This window comes from Leptopilina boulardi, unplaced genomic scaffold, assembly GCF_019393585.1.
Source record: "Leptopilina boulardi isolate dan_hultmark-lab unplaced genomic scaffold, ZJU_Lbou_2.1 LbouV2_354, whole genome shotgun sequence".
NCBI lineage: Eukaryota > Metazoa > Arthropoda > Insecta > Hymenoptera > Figitidae > Leptopilina > Leptopilina boulardi.
Window position 1 is genome coordinate 325,654 of NW_026137923.1, and position 24,307 is coordinate 349,960.

Here is a 24,307-nt window from a genome sequence, read left to right on the forward strand (position 1 = left end):
TGCTCGACCTTGATGGAACTGGGGTATAGAGTTTTAAATAAATTACGCGACTAGAGAATGATCTCGAACTTTAAAAGCGTAAAATGCTTTTCTCGACTTTTAAGTTTCAGAACTTTGGAGCCATTGGTTCATAAAAAAAAACCGAAAAGAGTTTCTCAACTTTTTCTTTATATTCAAAATCACTGTGTTTATTATAAACAGCGAAAAAGTGAAAACAAATGTAGTTGAAAATAAATTTTCTATTCAATAAAACTATATTGTTTATTTATTTACGGGACTTCAAAAATAAAGAACCCTTTAAATACAAATTGTATAATATATATGTATAACGCTGCTATTTAGAAAAGAAAGAAACTTATTATTAATTAATTATTAATTGAGTCGAGTTATTTCGGCATAAATATCAAAAATTGAATTTTTAAAAATAATTGTACAATTAAAATAACTAAAAGATCGAATTGTTAAAAGTTCGAATTATTAAAAGATCAAATTTTCAAAAATTTGAATTATCAAAATCTGTCAAAATATAAAATTTTCAAAAATTCAAATTATAAAAGTTTGAATTATTCAAAGATCGAATTATCAGAAAATTGAATTTTCAACACTTTGAATGATCAAAAGATAGAATTGTTAAAAATTCGAATTTCTAATTGATCAAAGTTTCAAATGTTCGAATAACTAAAAGATCGAATTTTTGGTAATTTGATCTTTTGGAAATTCAATTTTTTGACAATTTGAACTTTTATCAGGCCTACCTTTTTAATTTCTGCACGGGATGTTAATTTATTATATTAATGATAATTTTTTATCTTTATTCATTTATTTTTCTATTAATTATCAAATAACTCTAAAGCTTTCACATCTATTGGTAAAATGATCCGAGTTTTATTTTATATATTCTAAAGGCAGTCAAAAAAAAAAAAAAAAGTGGTTTTCTTTGTATTTTGAGTCATTTGATCATTTTGTGGAGAGTTAATCCGGATTTAAAAATGTCGACATTGTAAAAGGAGAAATGATATTTTTGGTTTCTTTGTTTATCCTTCTTTGCGATTTGTGGGGAGAAAACGATAGATGTCGCGGTTCGGGAATTAGGTCACTGCAACTTGTGCGATATTGCACATGAACCAAAACCAAGAGACGTATAATCATCTACCCAATTTCAGTTTATTAAATTTTTATGCGCTGCTTTAGTTTCAATTCAAGATTTGCTTAAAGCAATACGCCCCACCAATTTCATTCTACTTGATTCTTATTTGTGTCTTCTTTTATAATATATAAAATACAAGGAGAGACAGACATAAAGAAAAACTTTTTTTTATAACATTAAACCTTCGTTTTTTTTTAATAGAAAAAAATAATAATTGTTGATGAACAAAACAAAATTTAACTATGGCATTTTAAATTCGAACAATGATTTATTAAATATTAAATGTACTTTTTTTTTTTTTTTATTGTGGTAGTAATTTATAAAAAATTTATAGACCACAAAAAAGTGGTTCTATAAAACTAGAAAAATTCAAAATCAGTAAAATGGAAAATAAGGGAAAATAAAATTTTAGTATGAAAATCAAAGTTTTAGTCAGACGGGACAAAAATTCAAAATTTAAAGATTTTGAGTAGAAACTTTAAAGTTTAGTTAGGCAAAGTAAAATTTAAAATCTCCTAAAAAAGTAGAAAGAGTAAAATTCAATAAAATGGAAAATAAGGAAAAATAAATTTTAAGTAGAAAAATCAAAGTTTACTCAGACGAGACAAAAAATCACAATTTCAAAATTTTTATTAAAATACTTGAAACTTTAGTTAGACGAAGTGAAATTTCAAAAGTCCTATATAAAAGTAGAAAAAATAAAGTTTAGGAAAATAGAAAAAAAGGGAAAATAAATTTTAAGTAGGAAAATCAAAGTTTAGTCAGACGGAATAGAATTTCAAAATTTCTAGTACAAACTTCAGAGTTTTGTAAGACGATATAAAGTTTCGAAAGTTTTAGTAGAAAAGCCAAAATTTAAATTTAAAATTCAAAATTTTTGCCTAAATTAGTTAAATTATTTTTATTAATCTTTTTTAGTGGAAAAAATTCTTCTTTAATTATCACCTTGCCATATATTTTCTAATACTACCAATTTGTCACAATTTTTTTCAAATGAAATTTTTCTTTTTTTTTCTATTTTTTCACTCTTCTAATTTATCAAAGTTAGTGTGCCTAATTTATTAATAGGTTTCCACGAAACTATAGGATTAACTAACTTCTCAGTCTCCATTTAACTTCAATTTGCTCTCTATATTACATTAGTTTCGAGGATGGGATGGAATTTAATGAAATTTTATTCCTTTTCATTATATTTGCGATAATTTGCCGATATAATTATTATTGAAAAAAAGGGGTAAAAAATTCTGATATATAATTTGAATTCTTCTTTTATATGTAACTTCGAATACTTAAAAAAATTCACAAAATAAGATTATTTGTCTATTTCGTTTACATGTATCGTACATATATGGAAAATGGCTCTAGGACTTGTGTAAACTTCATTCCTCAAACTTTGAGTCTCAACTTGTAATAAGTGTACTCTGCGATTCGAGGTAAAAGCAAGTAGAATCTGTGGCGTCTATAGAGATTTGAATAGATGACTTGAAAGGGAAATTTCCACCTAATTGGAGACTCTAATATATCGGAAAAATAAGGCCTTCGAAATTTCATTCAAGATGTACTTGAACAAAAAAGAAAGTTTTTCAAACTTTATTAATCTTAATTCTATATCGAATATAATACATACAGAGTATCTCAAAAATGTTCCCAATTATTTGAATATAAATTTTTTTGATATATTGATGACAATATGTGGGTATCCCAATTTTTTTTTTCAACAATTATTATTTTCTTTAATAATTGTTTTTATCAGTGAAAAATAATATTCCGAGGACACGATATTTTTTGGACACACTTCGATCTCATATTTTTAAAGATGACTAAAATTTTGTTTTATCGTCTTTTTTTTTCTTTTTAATAAAGTTAGAAAAATATTTTTTGTGAAATATGATTACATGGGAAGTATTTGAGTAGAAAAAAAAATATAAAAAGTGTAATTACGTTTAAAGCAAAGTTTGTATAAAGTAATTTAAACTGAAATGTGAAACTTGGAAAAATATTGCCTTAAGCAGCTGGCAATTTAGAGGTCTTTAGCAGATATTTCTATTTATTTAGTGGAAGAAACAGTATTTAAACTTGAAAGGTGCATCACAGAGATCATTTTGTGTGCATCCACCTAACATTCTCTTGGCCATGTGCCTAAAGTTAATAATCACATCAAGTTGCAAATAAATCGCAAAAAACACTTAAAATTAATATTTTCATTATAAATAATAAAAAAAAAAATTTATTTCAATTGTCTGTATTTTTTTCAATTCTTTGTTACAAAATCTTGGCTGAAGCGCAATTAATTCTTATTTACGGACACATATAGAAAGAAAATATATTTGTCTCAGAGTGGTAAATAAATATTTATTTGTTTCAAAGTAAATTTTACTTATTTCAAAATAAATTTTATTTGGTTAAAATAAAAATTTTATTTGCACCAAATAAATTTTTATTTATGTCAAAGAACATTATTTTTATTTGAAAGAAATAAATATTTATTTAGCATACGGTGGCGAATATATTTTTACTTAATTCGAATAAAAAAAGTTTTTCTTGGTTATATATATTTTTTAATACTCCCTTTTTAATCGGTAAAAAACTCAATAAAATATGTTACAGAATAAATAACTAATTTATAAAAATTAAGTGAAAACTAAAAAATTTCAATCTATATAGTAGGAAAAGTCAAAGTACAGTCTGATTTTATAATAGTAGAAAAAGAAATTCAGGTCAGACATATGGAGATTCAAAATATATAGTTAAAGCATGTCTAATCAGATAAAGTTATATGTTTTCTATGGAAAATCATAAACAATGGAAACTCCAAGCAGTGAATTTCAAACTGTTGAACCTTTTACTGATACAATAATATATATATATTATTGTCAAACACACAAGATAATCAAAAAATATAATATTTTTTTTGTAAAAAAAAAATCAAACGACTGCGTTTTATATACGCAATTTATAAATAAAAATCTTATACGAATGGGGAGAAGAACTTTTCAAGATTGAAATTTCGTTATAAAGTTGAAATATTTGGAAAAATTTGCATATACATGATATACATAATTTTATACATTTGCATAATTAAATGTGTAAGTTAGAGTAGATAAAGTTTCAGTCTGAAAACTCGAAAATTCTGAATTTGTTATTTAAAAAGTTAAGACAAAGAAAAAAGTTTGAAATGACGTGTCAAAAAAGAAGGCTACTTTTATACGAAAAATTTTTTTGTTTCTATTTGATTTTTATTGATCATTTTTATTTTAAAATTAATTAGGATTTTACGTTTTTCTATTTCGGATCAAAATAACAACGAAACTAAATTTTTAATTTTTTTAATTACAAAAAATATTTCTAACCTTTTTCTTTTAGAAAAATTTGTTAAATTCCCGGCTACTTAATTATTTATAAAAAAATATGTTTCTAACCTTAGCCTGCAACCGATGATTGATTTATTTCAAACGCTAAGATGTACCAGAAACACACGCGATTTAAAAATTTTCAAACACTCTGGAAAACCACGTTTTTAAATTAAAAATTAAAATACTATTTCCAAAGAATTATGCGAACGCGATTTTTAAGAATTTCAAACACTCTCGAAACAAAACAAAAAAAAAAAAGAAAAAATATACGTTTAATATAATCAAGGTTTTGAAATTCTACACTCACGTTTATCACGTTTAAACAGGTCAATACACAAATTGCAACTAATTGAATTATCTTTGGAATTTCCCATCCTGAATTGTTATGACTTTTAATTTAAGGTGCCCTTTATACTTCGATATAAACATAAAGCTCGGGAATCAGGTAAAAAGGTAATAAAATTCCAAAATAGTTTCGAAATTTTAATTAATTTCGAGTTTGAAAATATAATTTGAAATTTTAATATTTTTTTAATTATACATAAATTACGATGATGAAAGTACGCAACATTTATGATAAACGATTTTTAAAGAAATAATTTTTTAGAATAAGGTTTTATAAATTTTTGACAAAAAAATATTTTTTGTACTGTTTAGTAATCAATAAATTACAAAAAAATTTAAATACCTAAACTATTTTATTATTTTCTGTGTTAAATAAAAATTAATTTCTAATCGTTTATCATAAATGTTGTGTACTTCAGCATCGTCATAAATTTGAGGTTTTTAATTTATAAGTGAGAAAAAATTCCATTTTTAGTTTACGGAAACCGTATGACAATAACGAGAATAAAATATTAAGGTCATGTAACTATTGTGATTTCACATGTAAACATTCTCCGCAGGTTTTCTCGCAAAATATTTTATAGATTGAGCAAAAATTTTGTAGAGAACTCAAAAATAATATAAGGATTCGTTGTCATACACAAAAGTTTATTTTTTTTTTGTCAAAAAATTGCATATTTGTGGAAAATTCAATATGCCGGCAATACGAGTTTGATCATTTCCCCAAAATATGGAATTTATTTTTTAAGAATAAATTTTTTAATATTAATATAATATGGCATATGGCAACGAATCCTTATACTATTTTTGAGTTCTTCACAAAATTTTAGCTCAATCTATCAAATATTTTTCGAGAAAACCTGCGGAGAATATTTACATGAGAAATATCACAACAATCACATAACCTTAATAAATACAGTGCAAAAAAAAAATTTATTTGATCCAAATAATCGATTACTTGACTATTATCAAATATATTAAGTATATTTGAACCAATAATTTATGTATTGGAAACAAATAAAATTTAATTTCCTTAAATAAAAATTATTTGGTTAAGAAAAATATTTATTTGATATAATAGTCAAAATAACAAATTATTTGAATGAAATAAATTTTTTTTTAAAAGTAGAACTTCTTTCAGAGTGACCACCCTGATTACTATTTTATCTACATTGTTAAACTCAAGAAAAATATAATTGTTATGACGAAAGTTTGAAAATTATTGTATAATTATTTTGTAAATTTATCGAAGATTGATAATTACGATACCAACGAATCAAAAATTCATGTAGTACTCATTCACGACATGCGCGCTGCAATAGCGGTCCCCACCGAAATCCCGCGCATGCGTTCCACTAAACCGATCCTATTTAAGAGTCGCGCACCCACCGAATATCGACACTCCTTGAAGTGGTCTTACCGCAGTAGGACACACTCCGAAGTGGTCTTACCACGGCTAAGATGTCTTACCTCATAGTAGTTTTACTACAAGCCTAAATGGAGGGAAAAGTAGTTTTACCACAGACGAAGAGGTTTTACCTCATGATCAGTTTTACTGCATAAAATGGTTTCACCATGCGTGGAAGGCGACTAAAAACGGCGTCGCTACCAAATTTAAGAATTATTAAAAATAATCAGTAGGTATTATTTTTTATTATTATTTTTCATTTAATTTAACGTTTTCTCAATTTTGAGCGTTTTAGATATATTTTTCTGTTACCTTCCGTCAATCGTTACGTTCAATTACGTCACGTTTCTTTTGTTAATGTAAATATGTAATTTAGGTTATGTTCTATGCTTTTATGTAAATATACACTTTTTTGAGTTTATCTGTAATTTGTATTGTTATTGTTTGTTATGTTATGTAAAATTTTGAAAACTTGTTCTAAGAAAATTTTTCAGTATAAAATAAAATCCTTGTTAAATTTTACATATAATAAAATCTGAAATTTTATATTATAAATAAAATAAATAAATTATCAATATCAAAGTAACAGAAAAATAGTAAAAAAAAAATTAAATTATCTACAATAAAATTTAATGCTCATTGTCATCTATCAAAATGGAAAATCAAGCAATAAATATTTTTATCATTTCTCGGTAATAAAAATAGGAAAATGTGAATTCAATATAGACAATATGTCAGTATGTCAAAAGCCTAAAACTCAAAGTTTTCAAAATTGATTATTTCATAAAAAAAAAAGAAAATTATTATGCTTTCTAAAAGAGCATCATCTCATATAATTTTATATATAATAATTGAAAAGAAGTGAAAAATTATAAAAATAATAATGAAAATACCTTCTAATAGTCATTGGTACATATCCGGAGCTTCGATTGAGGTTTGTCGAATCCGGAGTAACACTCAAAGAGAACTTTATACGTTTTTCGTAGCAATACACTTCACTGCACTTCACAATACATTTGAGCACTAACGGCGTCCTTTCAGTGAGTTTATCGCCGTGACGGGTTCGTGTCATGTTTGATAGGAATTCGAGCGAAACACTAAAGACCAAATTTTGCTAAATCAGGTCATATATATTTAACGAATGGCACTTATATTTTTATTTATATCAATTTTTTATTTTATAATATTGCAGAGAAAGATTTCTTCTTTTTTTTAATACTAATATTCACAAATAAATTTACAACGTTGTTTTCTTGGCTTTTTTTTTTATTTTTTAATATTATGAAACTTAATTCTTAAATTACTTGATAAAAATATTAAGATTATCGTTTTTTTCATTTCGCTAGTAATGATAGGCAAGCAGTGTAGCGGCATAAATCAGACAAAATCGAATTTTATATCACCTATTCATTTTTTTTTTCTTCTTGTTTTTATTCCAATGTATATTTATATAGAAATCGATATATCATGTCTCTTATAATAATCTCTATTTTTAGAATTAGTTTGAACGCTTTGCGGGAGATGCGCTTAAGTTAAGAGGAAAGGGTTGGAATGTAAATTTGTTGAGTTTATTTGTTCTTTATTCTTAATTTTATATTTAATTTGATTTAACGTCAAGTTTTGTTAATTTTTTTTCCTGTTATTTTATTTTTGTCTATTTCACGCAGTATTTGGTTATTTCGTTCTATTTCTTTTCACATTTTTTTTTTTATTTATTTCTTTATTACTCTTTTTCTTCAATATTTTGATTTTTTCTTTTGATTTTTCTTCTTTCTTGATATCTTCTATTTACTTTTTACATTAGTGTTCTTTATTTCTTTAGTGTTTTTGATTCCTTTTGAATTATTTTTTTATTTTTCCTTCTTCATTATTGTTTCGATTATTTAATTATTTATATTTATTTTATTTATATTTCATTGTTTCGATTCTATTTAATTATTCCTTTATTTTTCTTTTTAGGTTTCTTTAATTTTTTTTTTTTACTATATATCCTTATTTCTTCATTCTTGAATCTCCGTGACTGTTATTTTTTCATTAATTTTTCAAATTTTCTTCTTCATTTATTTAGAGGATTTTTTTTCCATTTTCGTTTGGCTAATTTCCCTGATTAATTTTCTTCTTTACTTTTATCTACATTGAACGGCTAAAAATTTTTTTTTTCAAACTTCTTTTTTAATTTTCATTAACTAGCTTAATTTTATCTCGATTAAGTTTCTTTTTTACTTTATCTTTATTATAATTAACTTTTCTCGATTTAACTTTTTTTCTTTATTTTATCTTGTTTAATTGGCTTAATTAATTTTTTTTCACTGATATATTTTTTATAATTCTTTTTATTTATTTATCTTTTTATTACCGTTTTTGGGTGTTTTTAAATGTATTTTATGTTAAGTTATCGCGTCTTTGGCATAGTGTTCACTTTTTATTAATAACAATTATAATGCTAAATAATTTTCACCTTTTAATTAATTTCAAGTACTTGGTATAACAATAAAAGGCTAAAAGCAGTCTATGTATATTATTCATTATAATTTTTGTTAATATTATTATTATTATTATTTTTATTATTATTATTAATATTATTATCGTTCGTGTCGTGTGTTGATGATTCGGGAACTGTGTCGCGACTTCAGTCATCTATCATCCTGTTAACGTTATTACACATTTCCATAATCTTTTTAACGGATTGTCGTAGAGGCTCTTCTGCCCCAGTTTTCTCGGTTGCATTGACACTTTCGATAACCGGGTATTATCTAGTGTACCATTTTGACATGTCTCCAAGAAGGTTTTCTGATCTCGACATTTTCGATTGCTTTTATATATATATATATATATATATATATATATATATATATATATATATATATATATATATATATATATATATATATATATAGAGAGAGAGAGAGATTGGACGCACCGTTCTCCATCCAGAAGTTATGAATAAAAAATGAGCAAATCCAAAAATTTCCCAAACACCTAAAAGTAATTTCCTATCTAAAACCTAAATGTAAATACTATTTTATACCTACTTAGAAATTTATTTCTTTGTATTCAATTTTTTTTTCGTTTATTTTGCATTAATATTTCTGCTTTTCGACATTATCTCATGTTTTTCAAATTTTCAATGTAAATAAATTTTTTTTTTTCCTATAAGAAATATAAATTTGAATCAGAATTTAAGAATTTTTTTTTAAAGCTAAATTGTGATTTCACAACACGCGAAATGTCGAATGTTAAAAAGATTTTTAAATTTCAGTGAGTAACACACGAGGTGAAAAAAATATATATTAATAATGGAATAAAAATTCACGATAAAATTCAATTCACTTTTTTTTCCTCCACATAATAATTCTCGCGCGCATTGAAAATGAAGTTTGGAAGTTTAAATACTTGGAAGTTTTGCAAAAAAAAAAAAAAAAAACAATCTCCATGGAATTCTAGCAAAAAGGATTTCTCATTCCTCAATATACAATATGTTGATTTGAAATACCTCAATTTCTTTGTGCAATTTTCAACCTTTCATGAAAAGCGAATCAAACATTTTTTTTTTTTATATTTCTTGTAAAATTATAGGTATTAATAATTAATTTAATATATTTAAAAATTATGTGATGATTTTTTCTTTGAATTCATTTATTTAAAAAAAATAATGCAATAAAGTCAAGGACATAAAAGAAGAATTTTTTTTCAGAAACAAAAAATAAATACTATTTTAACAAAAGGACATGAAACTGACAGAATTTAAAATTTTCGTGAAAGTTTCAATTCGACACCTGTCATTTCATTTGAATGTGAAAAAGGGAGAAAAAAGAAGTTGAAAAAGAGTTTCTTGTCTGTATATATGAACGAAACGTAGCGTTTGGAATAAAGTGTGAAAATTTTACAATTTTTTTAATACTAAAATGAAAACGAAAATGTATATATATATATATGGAAAGATACATGTGGCATCGCGAGGCGATTGAGCGTCTAGTAGTCACTGTGGCGCCTCAACGACTCACCGCGGCCCCCCCCCCCCGAGGGATTTTTCCCTATTATTTTGTTCTCCCAAAATCCTCGAAACGACGATGCGACGACGTTCACAGATCTTGTTCTCTCATTCTTTTTCTCTTTTCTATATATGTGTAAGAACTAGGGCGTATCGACGCTTATTCAGGATTTTCCCCAACAGAAGCAAAATAGCTACTCGTGACATTAGCATTCCAACATTTTTACCCCTCTTGAAAAATACTATATACACACATATAGACACGTGCATTTTCCTTATCAGATGTCATTAAGGAAAAAAAATTAGACAACAAAAAAAAAACATGACCCTTTTTTCAACACTAGAAAGAGGTCACAACATAATACGTAACAACACACACACACTACGATATGAACAACTTGTAAAATGACCACACTTTGGGAGATTTGACACTATCGACTCGATATCTTAATTTGACATGCATTTGAAACCCTATTAGAATTGAGGTTTCCTGGGGGTTGATTCGAGAGTTAATTATAATAATAAAAATAATAATAAATTAAAAAAGACAATGATAAATAAAGTTCAATATCATTTTATATATATAACTAAAGAAATAATTTATTCTATGGGGCGAATAAAAATTTTACGAATTATTTTATTTAACAGAATTTTGTAAATTATGGAACAAAATTTTCATTTAATCGAATTTGTTTTTCAATAATATTTTTATTAGACCTGATTTTACATTTGACCAAAGTACTTGAAATTTTTATTTAATTTAAATTATCAATTAATCGAATTTCTCAATTAGTCAAATTGTGATTAAACTAAATTTAACTTTAACTGAATTATAATTATTTATACCTTCGCATTGTATATTTGATAAAAATTACATTTAATCGAATTCTATTTTAAAAATTCTAAAATATTTCAATCAAAACTCAACTAAATTAAAAATTTAGTTAAATAACAATTTGATAAAGCAATAAATTAATTAAAAAAAAACAATTCATTGAGGTTGGTGAAGTTCACATCGATTACGATCATCGAAATTTTAAAAACCAAGATACTGCATAAACTTATACTAGGGGAGTTTTTCTAATGAATTTAGGGTTGAACTTAATTTTTTTTTGTTAAGTATAATGTTTCTTTGAATTTTCGATGTGAACTTCATCGACCTATTGATTGAAAATTCGTTCTAAACTAAATTTGGCTAAAATTTATTTATTCTTTTGTCTATATAAAATTTATCTAAACTTTAAAAAACATTTTTCGTTTATTTATACCTCAATATTGTACTATCTCAATCTAAATTAGTGAAAATTGAGCTACTAATTTAAATTAGTAAGAATTTTCACTAATTTTTAGTCACTTTTTACTAGAAATAGTCAAAAAAAAATTTGAACTAAATCAAATAGTAATATTTTACTAAAAATTAGTAAAAATTCTTACTAATATGAATTAGAAGCTTACTTATCACTAATTCAAATTAAGAGAGTAAATGTTTAAAAATTTATTTATTTTAAGTAGAAAATTATTTGTGTGATGTGTTAATTTTTTTTTATTATCATTAAATAATTCACAGTCAAATAAAAAATTCGGTAATTATGGAAATTCTTGTTAAAATCAAATTTTATTTTAAACATCAATTGGGTTGAATGAAAATAATTGTTAAATTATTAAATTTTCTTGACAAAATTTCAGAAAAAAATGGAGACTTTGTTTATTTACATTTGAAAAAATAACGCAATTTTTAATTGCAAAAAATGAGAAGAATCATATGTATAATATTGTATCATAATATACAGAAGGGAAAGACGACTGTCCATTTGATTCGTAAAGGGAAACAAATGATTTATGAATGCTAAAATGATTTAGGGTGCATGAGTCCAATTAATTTTTGACTTGTGGGAATTTTAACAAATAATAAAAAAAAAAAAAATTGTTGACTATTTATTGTTTTTCTCTTCTTTCAGTTAGAAAATGAATTATTTATAATATACAATTCAAGAAAACCGTAAATCGTGTCAAATATTTTTATTATACTACTTTCAAGATCATTGTCGAAAAAAAAAAATGTTTTTCTCTCCTACTAGTCAAAAATTCATGAATTATCATCTTTGACCTTATTCACTATAGGTTTTATTTTATACCAATAGGTTATTTTACAGATATTTTTTTTTCTCGATTTTATTGATCAATTAGGTATTATTATTAGTTAATAATGAATTATTCTTGAATTATTTATTCGTTACAAACATTTTTTTCTTTTCATTTCTTTTTTATATAAATGAATAATTTTCACCTTATAAAAAATGTAAAATAAAAAAAAATTTTAAATACAAATTTAAAAAAATGATAATTTATAAAATTACAATACTGAAAATAAAAATATAAAAAATAAAAAAAAATACGTAACTAAAAAATGACTTGTAAAAATTAGAAAGAGGCATCTTTTTTGTTGAACAAATTTGATAAGGGATATTTAACCTCTGCTTAAGATGTTTCGGGTCAAGAAGGTTTCAAGCATTTCATTTGTTCACGTTACTAAATAAAAAAGGACAAGATTCCCCTTAATTATATACAATAACACTTGTCAAATATTATGCCAGTTAATCAGAGAGTCAATAAGAAAATATTTTCCAATTCTATAAGATCCTAAACAAACCCTAATCTGTGAAATGAAAAATTAGGATATCAATTCTTAAAATAACTTTCATTTTATTTATATAGATAAAAAAGGAACGATAATCTAACAATTCGATAAAATGTGATTCAATTCAAAAAAAGAATAAATTTCCTGAGGTATTTTTTTATTCTTTTTTTTTTGCCAAAAAGGTCGTTTACAAGTAATAAATGTTTCACTATAACCCATAAAATTCGATATTATTACCTTTGATATTTTTTTTAGGTTTGTCTTGAAATAAAAAAAAAAAAAAAAAAAACATTTATTCCCTCTTTTATCATTGTTGAAGCCTCTATATAATTTTTTTTTAAGGCATCTATAAAAAGAAAAGAAATCGACTTTTTAAAAATATATAAAAATGGAAGCGATTAAGAGTTATAAAATTTTTAAGTTGAAGTAAAGCTTTTCTGAAGAACGTTTCATTGCCAAGTTGAATTCTAAATGAAATTGCATGTCCTATAAGGTTGATCGTCAATTGATCGGAACAATTTTTTTTTTTTTTTTTTTTTGTTCCACGAATAGGACAAAAGAGAAGTCCGATTTGACGACAGGCCAACTCCTTTTATATTTTTCTTGATCTTTCCAAAAGAGAATGTCGACTCCATGAATATAAAAATATAGTGGACGAAGAAAAACCATTTTAGATTCAACATTTCTTTTAAAAGTTCACTGAATTTTTTATTCTTGCATACATCTTAAATATATATATATATATATATATATGTGTATAATAGAAATAAATTGTACAAAATTTAAATAATTTTCTTTTTCTTTTAATTAACAAAAAATTATTTAAATGCGGTTTCTCTGTATAATAAAAATGATTATGAAAAAATATAAAATAAATTAAAGGCAATAATTTTATTCTTTAAGAAGAAGAAAATTTGAAACTTTAATGTATTTTCTTTAACATAATGATTATAAAAATTTTCTATATTAATAAATGCACAAAGTAATGGTAAAATGTGCAAAACTGAAATTTAAACGCTAAGAGAGAGTTTTCATTCGGCAATTTAAAATATTCAGACGAGAGGAATTAATTGAGAAGTTATGAATTTAAAAGGGACTGTGGGTTTAATTTAAATAAAAATGAACAAAAGCTAGTCAGTAAAAAAAATTCTGTTTTGCTCGGACAATTGTGAGAAATAAAAAAAAATTTCAATACAGAAAAGTCAATTTTTCTGTTTTTTTGTACTTTTAATAAAAAAAAAAATCATCAACAAAAAATATTAGTTTCGATTCCTTTTTTTCTGAGCTCTATTTCTAACTAAGTAGTGTCAAAAATTAATAATTCAAATAAAAAATTAAATTTTTCTAAAAAAAAAAACATTTCTACAATTCAAATATTTGTCCCCTGGGAAACAAAAATTGTCGATTCTTTAAGTATTTTTTAAATTTCCAATCGCCTAATGAAATTCAAAATAGAACAATAAATTTTCATTCGATCGAATATTTAAAGTATTCGGACGAGGGAAAATGTAATTGAGCTGTTATGAATTTAAAGTGAACTTGGTGTAATTTAAATGAAAATTTTTCTAAAACGGGAAAGAATTTGGTTCTCTTTATATATATATAAAAAAAAAAATAATTGCAACAAAAAAAATTATTTTTTTAAAAAACAAAATTTAATACTGCCACAATTTTTTTTGAGAGAAAAAAATTTCACTTTACAATTACAATTTTATACTTATATAAATTCTAGAAATTAATTTCCGCGGATAAAAATAGAATTATCTTTACATTCCGCAATGTGATACGTTTAAATTTAAATTTAAGTAACAATCAAACTTCAATTTGCTTTCTACTTGAAGTTCATTCGGCAAACATTATTCGATCACACAACCAAGAGATCCGATCAACCTTAACTGATGCCTTCACCCAATAGAAAGCGCTTTTCTTAAATTTTCTTCTCACGTTTCCTATTAAATGCCCGTCTGCGCACACAACAGAATAAATCGCACCTTTTAATTTTCAATTGCGAATCTTCATTTTTAACGATTTATACTGATGTAAAAAAAAAATCACACAAGAAATTCTTTTCTTTCTTTAAACTCACGCATTTTTTGTTTTTAGATAAATATTACTTTTTGTTAAATAATAATATTTTTTTTTTTTATAATTTATCACTGTAGATGGAATGAAGAGATACACTTGTTGGTTTATAAAACTAAAATGTAAGCTAAAGGAAAATAAAAAGAAAAATAAAGTAATATTTATTAAAACTATACTTCCAGATTGAATTTGTTATTTAAATCAAATTTAATTATATATTTGAATTAAATAAAAGTATATTTGTCTAATTTAATATAAAATTTTAGTTGTTAATAAAAATTTTCTGAAACAAATATCTTTTTCTCTGCACTGAAAAAAAATTTATTTCATTCAAATAATTGGTTACTATTGACTATTATAAAATAAATATTTACTTGAACCAAATAATTTTTATTTTATTTAAATAAACTGTATTTGAACCAAATACATTTTATTTAAATAAACTGTATTTGAACCAAATACGCCATCTTAAATAATAATTATTTGATACAAATAAAAATTTATTTGATACCTAATAATCAAAGTAACCGATTATTTAAACAAAATAAATTTCTTTTTTCAGTGTGGATATACAAATAATAATATAATATTATTTAAAAAAAAAAAGAATCTGACAAATTATTTTTTTCCAAATGAAAAATCACAAAATTATGTATATTTTTAAATCACTTAAAATTTTCCCTTTAAATCAGTAAAGCACAAGAAACTTTTTTCAATGGAAAATCGCAAGGACAATTTTTAATGGTCAGTAATTAACGCTTTCGAACAAAAAAAAAAAAAAAAAAAAAAATTTATCCTTTTTGTTTCCTCATGGAGGAAGTATTTTACTTTTGTGAATTTGTAATCACAAAAAAGACATGTCAAATTGGTACACTTTTACCGGTATTTGTGAAAAATTATAAAAGTCACGTGATTAAGGACCTGGTCATCGAAGGAGTCAATTTAATGGGTTCTTTAAAAATGCAGACATCTATTAACAAGCCAATGGGATGATAGGACTTGATCTTGATAGAGACGTCGAGTCTCGATGACATCCCGCCGAAAGGATAAGATGACACCGCGAGCGAGAGTTACCGACGACGACGAAGACAACACCGCACGTGGCTGATGATATGATTTGGCACACGTAAGGGAAAAAATTTTTTTTTTTCCAGGATGCGAAGATGGAAAAAAGTGAAAAAATTTTATTGGCGGAAGTAACGTCACTTTCACTGTCAGACGACGTTGACAATGATTTTAACGACAACGACGACGACGACGACGACAACGGAGGATGATGTCAATGCAGACGAGCGTCTGTACGTCGCGACGCTCCCGTTAGGACTGCGTCGATCCTATCCTTCTACTCTTTCGTCCCCTTCCTACCTTCAAACCTACCCTCTCTCCCCTCCTCTTTCACAAGCAAACCCTTATCTATCTGCTCTCGAACCACCCTCTCAATTCATCCCCTTTTGCCCCTTGGCCATTCTCGACAAAATCCATCCCATCGCTTCTCACCACCATCACGTCATCCTGTGTGCCATCGTTTTTTTTCCTTCTTCATCACTTCTTCCATCTCTCCTTCTTCTTATTCTCCTCTTTTTTTTCTTCTATTTTATCCTCGTATTTTTCTTCTCCTGTTTCTTCTTCTTAATTTTTTTTAAACTTCTATTTTTGTTTCTTCCGCATACGAAATATTCTTTATATTCTTCTCCTTTACTTTTATTTCTTCTTTCTATTGTTCTTTAGCTTCTTTTCCTCCACATTTGTTTCTCTTCTTCTTCATTATTTTTATTTCTTCTATTATTTCTTTCTATTCTTCTATAACTCCTATTCTTCTTCTTTTTCTCCTCCTTCTCATCATTCTCTTTATTTTTATTTCTTCTTTCTCTTCTTTACACACTAATTTAAAAGTATCAAATTGATACTGAAAATATTAAATTAATACAAATTTTCACATCAATTTAATAGTTTTTAACCCCTTCGCAGTCTAGTAGAAAAATCGTTTGTGGATCCAAAAAAAGTTTCCAAATTAATATCATATTGTATTTAAAGTTTTTGGGGTCGCTGAAACTAAATTGGATTCAGCGACCCAAAAAACACCCGAAAACGAAATTTTGAACAAATCGCATCAATTTAAAATTTTTTTCGACGCCATATTGTGTCCGCCATTTTGAATTTTTAAAATCTGACATCAAATTTAGATTCAGCGACCCCAAAAACCCCCGAGTACCAAACTTTGCACGAATCGAATCAATTTAAAAATTTTCTACCATATATACCCACACAGCACAACATCTTACACCAGGCCTACAGCAGGCTTACATGTAAGGTTTGTAAGGTAACATCGTAAGCCCATAGTAGACTTACAGTAAACCTAAAATGTCCGCCTTACAGTAAGCTTACATGGTAGGGTCGAGGTAAGCTTACATGGTAGGGTCGAGGTAAGCTTACATGGTAGGATCGAGGTAAGCTTACATGGTAGGGTCGAGGTAAGCTTACACGGTAAGGTCGAGGTAAGCTTATGAGTAAAGGCTGTGGTAAGGTTATTATTAAGTTGTAAGGTTGAGGTAAGGTTGTGGTAAGCTTACAAGGTAAGGCAAGTTATATTCAAATAATAATATTAATAATAAATAAATATTCAATAAAAAAATTTTTCTTTTGCCTTATTCTATTTTGGGAACCTATCATTTCGCAGAAAGTTTTGAAAACAAATTTGGGAGGAGTAGGATTCGAACCCGGGACCGAAGTATATACCTAACAACCTAACCAACTGAGCTAAACGGGGAACTGACAATGAGAAAAGTAATCTTGCTTTTAAGGAGTTGATTATCTTCTTGGTTCCACTTTAAAAGTAAGATTACTTTTCTCATTGTCAGTTCCCCGTTTAGCTCAGTTGGTTAGGTTGTTAGGTATATACTTCGGTCCCGGGTTCGAATCCTACTCCTCCCAAATTTGTTTTCAAAACTTTCTGCGAAATGATAGGTTCCCAAAATAGAATAAGGCAAAAGAAAAATTTTTTTATTGAATATTTATTTATTATTAATATTATTATTTGAATATAACTTGCCTTACCTTGTAAGCTTACCACAACCTTACCTCAACCTTACAACTTAATAATAACCTTACCACAGCCTTTACTCATAAGCTTACCTCGACCTTACCGTGTAAGCTTACCTCGACCCTACCATGTAAGCTTACCTCGACCCTACCATGTAAGCTTACTGTAAGGCGGACATTTTAGGTTTACTGTAAGTCTACTATGGGCTTACGATGTTACCTTACAAACCTTACATGTAAGCCTGCTGTAGGCCTGGTGTAAGATGTTGTGCTGTGTGGGTATGGAGTGGTTTTCTTCCTATTTGTGTGATAGACGGCAAGTTGTCAGAATCAATGGGATTTTTTCTCAAGAATTTTTTTCTACGTCAGATGTTCCACAGGGCTCTCATCTTGGCCCTCTCCTGTTTTTGATTTATGTAAATGATATGAAGGACTGTTTTATTAATAGTGAGTTTCTAGCTCTCGCCGATGATTTTAAATTATTTAAAATAATTAAGTCACAATCATGTACTCATAAATTACAGGACGACCTGGATAGAGTATACCTGTGGTCCACTAAAAATTTTCTACCGCTAAATACCTGTAAATGTACTGTAATGTCATTTCATAGGAAATCTAAAGTTGTTAATTTTTATTATAATATCTGCGGGACACCACTTGCGAGAGTGAATCGACAGCGAGATTTAGGACTTATTATTGATTCTGCTCTTACTTTAAATGATCATACTGCATTTGCAATTAACAAATCATTGAGGGCACTTGGTCAGGTTGTAAGATCTGGTAAGGTGTTTCACGATATGCGCGTTCTTAGGGTGCTGTTTTTTTCTCTTGTGAGGCCTCATTTTGATTTTCTTTCAACAATTTATTATCCACAATACGAATACCAGAAACTAAGGCTGGAGAGAGTACAGAACAGGTTCCTTAGATTTGCAGCAAGACAACTTGATATACCTTATGATTATTTTTCCCATGATTATTCTGAATTGCGAGCAATCTTGAGGATGCCTTCAGTACAGTGTAGATTTCTTAAGTTAGATTTGCAATTTTTTTATAATATTCTCAACGCCCGAGTCGATTGTCCGGCATTGCTGTCTGGAATCTCGCTGTCGGTTCCTTATATTTCGTTAAGGAACAGACCTATTTTTAAAGTACCGTTTTATCGTACTAACCTTAGTGGTAATTCGCCTCTCATACGTTTATGTCGCGAGGCTAATCATGCAGAGTCTATCGACTTCTTTGACAGCCGTAATTTCAGTTTTTTGTTCGAGTTATCGAAATATTTAAGTAATTTTGATTAGGTAGAGTAGTCACACTCGTCTTTTTTTTGTTTAAGTTTTTCTTTTAGTTTGTAAGTTTTTTGTTCATAATAAAGGGTATTTTTGTAAACCCGTGTAAAATAAATAAATATTGAGTCTCCATATTGGGTCCGCCATTTTGAATTTTTTAAATCTCACCTCAAATTTGGATTTAGCGACCTCAAAAATCCTAAAGAAACCATTTTTATGTAAATCTACTCTCTAAATCTGAATTAGTAGTTTTCTACTAATGAAAGAGTGCGGATTTGTTTACCAATTGAATTAGCAACAGTTTTGACTATTTTTTAGTAGAAAACTACTAATTTATGGAGAAAGTCGTATTTTTTACTATTTCAAATTAGTAAGACGATTTACTTCATGAATTAGTAGTTTTCTACTAAAAAAGAGTCTAAACTGTTACTAATTCAATTGGTAAATAAATCTGCACTTTTTCATTAGTAAACGGAAAAAAATAGTTCGCGAAACTTTCGTAAACTAGTTTTTCACATTTGGACGATCCCAGAGTTAGAAAATCTTTCATTAACTTTTTCCAAGATTTCACAAACGTTCATCGCTCTCTTCATGACAATCAATGTCTGCGCACGCGCACAAAAACAAGTTTGTGGAATCTTGAAAAAAGTTTATGAAATATTTCCAAACTTTGGGCCCGTCCAAAATTGAACAACTAGTTTACGAAAGTTTCACGAACTATTTTTTCCATGTAGAAAACTACTAATTGATAGTAGAAAACTACTAATTTATGGAGCAAGTCGTATTTTTTACTATTTCAAATTAGTAAGACGATTTACTCCATGAATTAGTTGTTTTCTACTAGCAATTGAGGAGCCGGATCGTAGAACCGATTCTTCGCTCTCTCCGGAGTCCCTCAAGTGAGCCAGCTTTCAGCTGCGCGGGGGACTTGCGCATTAGTGAAGAATCGGTTCTACGATCCGGCTCCTCAATTAGTAGTTTTCTACTAAAAAAGAGTCAAAACTGTTACTAATTCAATTGGTAAACAAATCCGCACTCTTTCATTAGTAGAAAAACTACTAATTGAGATTTAGAGAGTAGTGAATTTTTAAATTTTTTCGACGCCATATTGGGTCCGCCATTTTTAATTTTTTAAGTCTAACCTCAAATTCGGATTCAGCGACTCCGAAAACATTAGTATATCCATTGACACTCAAACCGAATTATGTTTAGTATTTTTTTTTCTAATGTGGACATATATGTCCAAAATCACAAAGGTGGCAGTCAAGGGGTTAATAATTAGTGTGTTTTTAATTCCTCTGGGGCGCATGAATTTCCTATTAAAAATTAATGGTTAGAATTTTTCGAATTAGCATTTCACAAAATTTCATTTTAAACTAATTTCGGGGCGCATAAATTTCCCATATTAAATATTAATGGTTACAATTTTCATGAAAATTAAAAAAATACATTTTAAAGAATTTTATTAGATATAATTATATTTCAGACGAATTATCAGTGCTTTTTATATTTAATAAAATTCTTGAAACGTCGAATTTCCATTTATCCGAATTTTCAAAATGTCCGAAGAAACTATTGACAGAAAGATTTTTAATTTTAAAAGGAATCAATCACAATTTTCGTCATAAATTCTGATTGGTTAATTTTAAAATTCGCGCCAAAATCTTTTTGTTGATTGTTTATATGGTCCATTTGCAGTTTTGGACAAATGCAAATTCATGTTTTAAAATTTTGTGCAAATAAAAATTTGGACAAATGATGATTCGGTGCGAATTGGAGACTCTGTCATTTTGAACATTCGAATTAACAAACTATAATTTCAATTATAATTATTATTTTCCCAATTTATCGGAATTATCACTGGGGAACAAAATCATTTTGCGCACTTGTTTTAATCTTTCTTTTTCCTTTAATTGTCAATTAGTACGTTTCATCTGTTTTAAAATCGTCTTTTTTTTCATTTTCTTTGTAGAACTTTCATTTCATCTATATCTACCTACTTCTTTTTCTCTTTTCGTTATTAGCATATTTTTTTCTCCTATTTATATTGCCTTATTTCTTCTTTCAATACTTCTTGTTCTCTTTATTTCTTTTTCCATACTTTTTTTTCGTCTCTCTTTTATCTCCTTCACTTAAGCTCATCCGTTGAAATCACGTTTTTTCTCCTTTTTTTTCATCCCCCTTATATTTCTGTCATTATATCACTTCTCAGAAAGAGAAGTTTTTCTCCTTTTTAACAATAAAACAACATTGGAAACCCGCGCACTTAACTACAATACGCTTGACTTGTTTACAATATTAGTCTTCATTTTCACACACAAAACGACAAAACATAAAGCGATATTTCTTTTTTCTTTCCTTGTGTTTTTTTTTCACAAAAATTTTTGTCTCTTTTACGTTATTGTATACTTTTTTGACAGTTTATCTCGTTTGATTCTTTATTTTTTACCCGTTGAAAGGAGACTAAAGTATCATCATGACCCTGACTCTGGAATTCTTGATGCAATACGAAATGAAGGTTGGATTACGTGAGATCTATCTCTTCGATGGAGTTTATTTTCAAATGGATGAAATGGACCTTCTTTTATTTTTTTTTATTTTCACGATCGGTATCTCGTTAGTGCGAGGTGTGTGATCTTGAATGTAGAATCGGTGCTTTTTTTTAGGGGGTTTGGGTGATTTATCGCGTGGGTTTTTAAAACTGCCTTTATATTATATGGGGTGATGAGGGAAATATTGAAAATTTATATTGACAGATGAGAGAACTTGATAATCTTCCCCCACATGCGGAAAATGTTTTACAAATTTACTACTACTCCTTTTTGGAGAGATTAAAAGGTGTTTTTTTTTGAAAATTTAAAAATACATTTTACGAAAAAATAATTTCTTGTTACAATTAAATAACAATAAAAATTAACATATGAATTAATAAATTAATATACATGTAATACAGTAATTAAAAAATAAAATTAATAATTAAAGTATACTGTAGTTAAAGAAAAAAGGAATTAATCATTTATTTATTATTTAAAATTATTATTATTATTATTATTATTATTATAAAATTATTATTTATTAATTAAAGTAATTAATTAAATCTATTTTTGGTTTAATAGAAATAAATTTTTTCTCCCGAATTAAAAGGTGGGACTTATTAAAGAGACCTGAAGCCACTTATATTTCAACTTTTGTTGAGTACCTTCTGGCTGTGATCCAATTGAGATAAATCATTTTTTACGTTTCACAAAATCGTTCAAATGTCCTTTTTTTCCTTTCAATGACTTGTTTGAGCAAAGTACCCCACTTGAAATGAGTACGTTATTAGCAGTATTTACACTCCTTATAAATATAGTGATGAATGTTATCAATGTTATGATAAATGAATAAAAAAAATAAAATTTTTTTTTTTTGTGAAAAATTATAAAAATGTTTTGTCAAAAAAAAGTTTTTTTTTGAAAAAATTTGTTAAACAATCAATTTTTTAGTCAAAAAAATTTATAAAATATTTAATTTAAAAAAATATTGATTTAAAATTTTTTATCAAATTTACATTGTCATTCTTAGAAAATTTAATTTAATAGGAAAGAAAATATAAATAAAGAAATTTACTCGACTTGATTAAAATATTTGATTAAAATTGAATTCAAGAATATTGAATAAAATTAAATATAAGCGAGAAATTGAGTTTAAGACAGTGGAAAAATTTCAATTGGTAAGATTTTCAATTGTTTAGTTATATTAAATCATGTGTCTCAATAGCTTAGAATTTTTATGCAAATTTTTTAATTTTCTCTCTATTTCATTTTTCCTGTATATTTATTTTTCTATTTTTCTTTTGTTTCTTCAAATCTTTTTTTTCATTATTTTTCAATCTATAAAATTCATAAATTACAAATTTTTGATGTTTTCGTTTATATTAAATATCAGTTTATTTGTAACTGACAAAATGTAGAAGTATAGAAAAATTTCTTCTCATACTTTAAAAGCTCATATTCCCATCATAAACTTAACACTACATTTAGTCTGCACTTTATAGAGTACAAGCTGTTGGTTGCAAGTTTTTTGAACGTCAAACATAAATAATTTGCTTTTTTTTAAGTCTTTATAACGATTTGTAATCAACAGAAATAGTTCAGACAGAATAAAAAATAAGTTTTTTATTAAAAAAAAAAATTTCTCACAATTTCTATTAATAAAAACAATTTAAACGTAATTATGTGAAAAGAAAAATTTCTATGATAAAAGAAGCTATTTTTTTACATTGTAAAAGTTACTCTTTTGTTTTTAAAAATTTTTTTTTCAGTTAAAATTTTAATAGAAAAAAAACCCTCTGAATAACTGGATTGTTAATTGGAATTGATTTCTTTAATTTTGCTTGATATTTGAACAAAAAAAAAAAAAAAAAAAAAAAAAAATTGAAACTAAATTTTACGTGAAAGAATGAACACGATTGTTTTTGTAAAAAAAAAAATACTTTTAATTGATATTGTATTTTCAAAGTATGTAAAATATAAAATAACAATTACCTTCTTATTATATGAATCTATTTTTAATTATAAAGAATATTGACATTTTTATCAAGATTATTTCATTTTTTCAAAAAGCATTTTTTTCATTTTAAAATATTATTTCTAAAATATTTAAAATACTACAATTATTTTTCACATATTGCATTTTTTTCATTTATTATATTTTGTTTTCGTTTGTATTTCCAAACACTAATTAAACAATTTCAGAGTTTTTAGTTGTTTTTCGTTCTCTTTTAGAGAAAATAACAATATTCGTGAAAGGAAAATTTTAAACAAAAATATCATATTTTTTGATCTATATATTTTTAAATTTATAAATAATGAAAATTTTTCAATATGGGTCAGAATTTCTCAAACTAATCGCATTGTTTAATCGCTCATTGTTTTCAATAAAGAATATTAATTATTTATTTATTCAATTATTACATAATTAAATATAATTTATGAATTAGCATTTTTTCAATTGGTATGTCTTTCTTTCTCTACTGT

General features: G+C 26.2%; 1 protein-coding gene across 4 annotated transcripts in view; it reads right to left on the bottom strand.

The window, feature by feature from the left end:
- The window catches only part of LOC127286437 (small conductance calcium-activated potassium channel protein), a 253,614-nt gene that overhangs the window by 81,113 nt on the left and 148,194 nt on the right, over window positions 1-24,307 (bottom strand). Inside the window, exon 1 of one of the 4 annotated variants that reach the window (XM_051312868.1) lies at window positions 7,147-8,135. The exons of the other annotated variants lie outside the window; for them this stretch is intronic. The gene's annotated coding sequence lies outside the window, so the exon portion shown is untranslated. Of the gene's footprint in view, window positions 1-7,146; window positions 8,136-24,307 lie in introns of those variants that run through there. 4 annotated transcript variants of the gene reach the window in all.